Source organism: Elephas maximus, chromosome 2, assembly GCF_024166365.1.
Source record: "Elephas maximus indicus isolate mEleMax1 chromosome 2, mEleMax1 primary haplotype, whole genome shotgun sequence".
In the NCBI taxonomy this organism is placed as follows: Eukaryota; Metazoa; Chordata; class Mammalia; order Proboscidea; family Elephantidae; genus Elephas; species Elephas maximus.
Window position 1 is genome coordinate 169811501 of NC_064820.1, and position 6000 is coordinate 169817500.

Consider the following 6000-nt stretch of genomic DNA (forward strand, 5'->3'; position numbering starts at 1 on the left):
ATTGACTCTTAATGAGTTGTTCCTTGGTAGGGATGCTGAAAATAACAAAAACGGACCCTACATGTGACCAATTAAAGGACCATTATTTTTACAAAACAGTATCTTCTAACAAGCAGGTTGTGAACCAATCATTCGTTACCCAAGATAAAGCTTTCACCCGTGTGAGGTGAAATGAGGAAAATAAGAACAGTATGTCTAAATTCATTCAACCTAAAGGACTTCTCTTTATTCTGAAATTTTGTCCTTCCTATTCTTTGATTTGTCAATTTTCCTTACTTTCATCAAAAGAAATTGACAATAGGTAATAGTAGCTCTCTTTAAACATGGAGGTTATAGTTCTCCTTAAACATTTTTTACTTAGAAAAATTAATGTTAAATACAAACTGCATTGATTCCCCGGTTTCTTTTTTTTTTTTTTTTTTAATGTAAAGTTTTTAAAGGAAATGTTTTTTTTTTAATCAAATTCCTCACATCCCTACCTTTCATTTTGAACATGTTGGACATAAACTACTCTTTTGATGACTCTATCATTATCAGTTACTCAGTTACCACTAGCATTGGGCTAGAATACAGTGAATCCTCTTGGGGGCACATATTACAGAGCTGTTTGCCAAAACCTAAATGCCCCAGACTACCATCATTTTTGCATTACCGTTTTTGTCCCCCTAAAAAGAGAGAGAGAGAGACCCCACTCGTCCCCTTTCCTTGCTGTCCAGTTCTTAATTAGCATTTTATGAAAGGGCCTATAAGGCTCTTCTCCATTTTTCTCATTTGCTGCCTCTGCTCTCCGGTAGACTTAGAGACTGCAGAGCCATGGGTGTTGCAACTGTGTGCAAAGTAAAAGTTTTAAAAATATTTGAGTGGGGGAAAAAAAGGATTAAATGAGCACAGAAAGGGCTTCACCAATGAATACAATGCCCTATGTTGGGAAGGCTGTAGAGCATACTGGTTATGAGCATGGGCTTTAGTTAAACAGAGCTGAATTCAAGCCTTAGGCAAGTTATTTGTGGAAAGAAGGTGGCTGGAATTTGACCACCACTTAGGGATGTGAGGATTAAATGAAATAAAGCATGTAAAGTCCTTTGTACAAATGCCTGGACCATAGCTGTTATTGTCTTCTGCAGTCTGGCCGATTCCAACTCATGGTGACCCCATGTGTTAGAATAGAACTACTCGGTAGGGTTTTCTTGGCTCTAATTTTGTGAAAGCAGATCACCAGGTCTTTTCTTCCATGCTGCCGTCAGGTGGGTTTGAACTGCCAACCTTTTGGTTACCATCTAAGCACAAACCATGAGCATCTCAATAAAATGAATGTTGACTACAGTTGTCATCCTGTGATCCTGTTTTTGTTTTCATTGTTGTTCACTTTCTGGTTCTTTACTATTATGTTCCAGATAGGTAAGTTTGCCAAGTAGCTGAGCTCCAGACACATAAGATGATATTACATTTAGATTTTGTTCAGCATTCATTCATTTGCTCATTCAGCCAAAAAAAAGAAATGTTTTTCAAGCTCTTACACCACAGGAAGCACCTGTACTGTGTTGTGGGGAGGGGTGCAGAAACATAGAAGGCATCATCTCTCTCCAGCGAACTTACAGTCTACTTGAGGAAACCCAGCCAATGCACCAATCAGCTAGAACAACATAACAGAATAAGAGATCAAAGTCCAGAGAATCACCCAGGAAGGGAAGCATTTTTTTTTATTTTGATAAATATATGTATAACAAAACATTGGCCATTTCAACATTTTTCATAGGTACAATTCAGTGACATTAATTATATTCATCATGTCGTACACCCATTACCACTGTCCGTTTCCAAATTTTTCTATCACCCTTAACAGAAGCAATGATTCCTTTTTTCCTCTTCCTCTCACCCCTGGCAACCAACAATAAACTTTGCCTGTTCTAGATATTTCCTGTAAGTGGGATCATACCATATTTATCCTTTTGTGACTGATTTGCTTCACTAAGCATAATGTTTTCAAGGTTCATCCATGCTGTAGCATGTATCCAAACTTCATTTCTCTATATGGCTGAGTAATATTCCATTGTATGTATGTACCACATTCTGTTTATCTGTTGATGGACATTTGGTTTGTTTCCATCCTTTGGCTATTGTGAAGAATACTATAATGAATATTAGCGTACAAGTATTTGTTTGCATCCCTGCTTTCACTTCTTTGGGGTGTATGCCTACAAGTGGATTTGCTGGATCATATGGTAATTCTATATTTAGCATTTTAGAAACCACCAAACTGTTTTCCACAGTGTCTACACCATTTTACAATCCCACCAGCAATGGAGGAGCGTTCCAATTTTTCCACATCCGCATCAACACCTGTTGTTTTTCTCTTTTTTTCTTTTATCATAGCCACCTTAGGGGGGTGAAGTGATATCTCATTGTGGTTTTGATTTGCGTTTCCCTAATGGCTAATGGAAGAAGGCCTGGTGGTGCAATGGTTAAGAACTCAGCTGCTGGCCAAAAGGTCTGGGATTCCAACCCACCAGCTGTTATGCAGGTGGTGGGGGAAGGGGAGTTGGTGAAGACTTGGTGATCTCCAGTGAAGATTACATCCTAGGAAAGAAACTCTATGGGGTAATTCTACTCTGTCCTTTAGAGTCACTGTGAGTCAGAATCAACTCCACTGCATTCAACAACAATGGCTAATGACATTCAGCATCTTTTCATGTGATTATTGGCCATTTCTATTTCTTCTTTGATGAAATGTCTAATCGAGTCCTTTTCTCAATTTTGATTGGGTTGTCTTTTTTTTTTTGTTAAGTTGTAGGAGTTCTTTATATGTTTTATGTATTAAACCCTTATGAAATAGGTTTCCTCCAAATTTTCTCCCAATCTGTAGGTTGACTCTTCACTTTGTTGATGAAATCCTTTGATGGACAAAATTTTTAATTTTGATGAAGTCTAATTTGTCTATTTCATGCTTTCAGTGTCATATCAAAGAATCTGTTGTTAAAAACTAGGTCGTGAAGGTTTACTCCTGTATTTTCTTCTTAGAGTTTATAGTTTAAGTTCTTACATTTAGGTCTTTGATTCATTTTGAGTTAATTTTTACATGGTATGAGGTATGGGTCCAGCTTCATTCTTTTGCATGTGGAAATGTAGTTGTCGCAGCACCATTTATTGAGAGGGCTATTCTTTCCCCATTGAATGGACTTAGCACAATTGACTATAGATGTACAGGTTTATTTCTTGACTCTCAATTCTATTCCATTGGTCTACATGTCTGCCGTTATACCAGTATCAGACTGTTTTGATTACTGTAGCTTTATAGGATGTTTAGAGATCAGGAAGTATGAGTCCCTCTACTTTGTCTTTCTTTTTCAAGACTTCTTTGGCTATTCAGGACCCCTTGCAGTTTCATATAAATTTGAAAATTGGGTTTTCTATTTCTGCAAAGAAGGCTGTTGGAATTTTGATGAGGATTGCATTGAATCTACAGATGGCTTTGTGCAGTATTGATATGTTAACGATATTAAGTCTTCAATTGAGGAACACAGAATATCATTCAGTTTATTTAAATCTTCTTTAATTTCTCCCAGTAATATTTTATAGTATTCAATGTTCAAATCTTTCACTTTTTTGGCAGATTTAACCTTAGGTATTTTATTCTTTTAGATGCTATTGTAAATAGAATTATTTCCTTAATATCCTTTTCAGAATGCTCATTGCTGGTATACAAAAATCTGACTGATTTTTGTGTTGGCCTTGTATCCTGCCACTGCGCTGAATTCATTTATTAGCTCTATTAGCTTTCTTGTGGGTTCTTTGGGGTTTTCTATGTATAAGATCATGACATCTGTGGAAAAAGGTAGCTTTACTTCTTCCTTCTCAATTTGGATACACTTTATTTTGTTTTCTTGCCTACTTGTTCTGGCTAGGACTTCCAGTAAAATATTGAATAGCTGTGGTGAGAGTAGGCATCTTTGTCTTGTTCCTGACCTTAAGGGGAAATCTCTCAGTCTTTCCCTATGGAGCGTAATGTTCCCATTGCCTTTGAGTCGATTCTGATTCATAGCGACCCTGTCGGGCAGAGTAGAACTGCCCCATACAGGTTCCAAGGCTGTAAATTTTTATAGAAGCAGACTGCCACATCTTTCTCCCACAAAGCGGATGGTGGGTTTGAACCACTGACCTTTCAGTTAGCAGCTGAGCGCTTTAACCACTGCACCACTAAGGTTCCTGAGTGTGATATTAGCTGCAGATTTTTTTTTAAACACCCTTTATCAGATCAAGGACTTTCCCTTTTATTCTGAAGGGGAGCATTTTGAGTTGAAATTTAATCAAATGATTTTCAGGCAGTCCCTTTATTGACCTGTTTGTGAGCCTACAGGTAGAGGACACAAACTGCTCCCATATTTCCCATTGTAGGGCTCAGTCCAGGAGGATTGCCCACTTTCTCTAAACACCCCCTCATGCTCTTCACCCCAAACTGGAATGTGTGCATCCAGGCATCCCCCTGACTCTCCCACTTTGAATCTTTCTACCTACCATTTACTTAAAATTGAGAGGTAGGAGAGAGGGGAGATAGTCACAAAACCAAGGCAGTGGCTGTCTAACCCTGCACTGAACCTCCCTCATGAAAAATCTCAAGGTCAGTTAATGCCCTTCTTGCTGTTTGTTCAAGCCCAGAGTCCATTTCGGCTTTTGTTTTTTTTGAAAGAGAGAGAGAGAAAGAGGCGGCCCACAAAGGTATCTAAAAGACTAAAGCATGCATTTCCGGGATCTGTTAATGGAAATTGTTCTCTCAGCTTGAAAATTACCACATTTAAACTCCCAATGTGGGGTAAGTGAAATCATAAATATGAACTCCTTTTCAGGCAGCAAACCAGCATTTGGAGTCTCTCTCCTTTGCCTTTGGGGATCCATATGCTACAGTCTAGTTAGCTGCCCAGCGACTGACATAAATAAAAGGTAATGGTTGTAGTAAACAGAGTTCCTGTGAGTCAAAAAGTGTTTCCCAGGGAGGGACCAACATGCCTCTTATCACACTAGAGTCGCTAAACAGCCAAAGTTTAGCTCTTATAAAAACAAACAACAAAGGCAGTAAATATAAAAACTTCTACCCTTTCTTCTGGCTCTGTCCACTGTCTACACTCAGAATTGGGGTAGAGCAAGCACCTGGAAGTTCATAATATTAAGAATGGGGCAAAAGGCCAAGGAAGAGGACTGGATTTGATGGCCTACTTGCCTTCCCCATCAGTGCCCCTTGCCGCCAACTAATGCCATAATTCCTCTGAGCCCTTCTCCTTCATCCCATTACTGCTTTTTGGTGGACTGTGAATCCATCTCAACTATGTTAAGTATAAAGTAGGCCTTAACTTAAGGTGTTGTCATCACCATGGAATTGCTTAGGAGGATGTAGATAAATAGGAAATGGGGAAAGTTATATCCTGAAAGATGGCCAACTCCTTGCTTGAAGAACTAAATTAAGCATTCAGGGATGAGGAAGCAAACCTAGCCAACCAGATTGTTCTAGCCATTGATAATCTTCTTATGTACCAATGGGCCTGGTACATAAAATCTTGTAAGTAACTTGAACAAGTACACTCTCTCCACACTTACTGACATGGTTAGGTTCTAAAGACCAGGTTGTTGTGTGAAAATGGGTATATGCGAAAATGGAGGATGACCACATCAGACGACAAAATGGAGGATGACTACATTATTATATAACTGCCAAGTTATATCATTACCTAACTGCCAAAGCACGGAGAATCATGGCCCAGCCAACTGACACATAACCTGAACCATCACAGCCAGCATTACTTTCGTTTCGTACCTCATTTGTTACTGCCAGATGTACATCATTAATGTACAAAATAGATAGTGGATATTTTTCCTATTTACTCATCATAAATTCAAAATATCAGATAACGAGATAGTCGATAAGTGAGGAGTAGGTGGGGCAATGGGGCAAGTGGTGGGCTGCGTGTGTAGAAATTTAGATTGGCTCCTTTGGCCCTCACAGATGGCCCT

General features: G+C 38.9%; 1 protein-coding gene across 4 annotated transcripts in view; it reads left to right on the forward strand.

Moving 5' to 3' along the window:
* The window catches only part of GRIA1 (glutamate ionotropic receptor AMPA type subunit 1), a 394780-nt gene that overhangs the window by 367317 nt on the left and 21463 nt on the right, over positions 1-6000 (forward strand). The window lies entirely within an intron of this gene.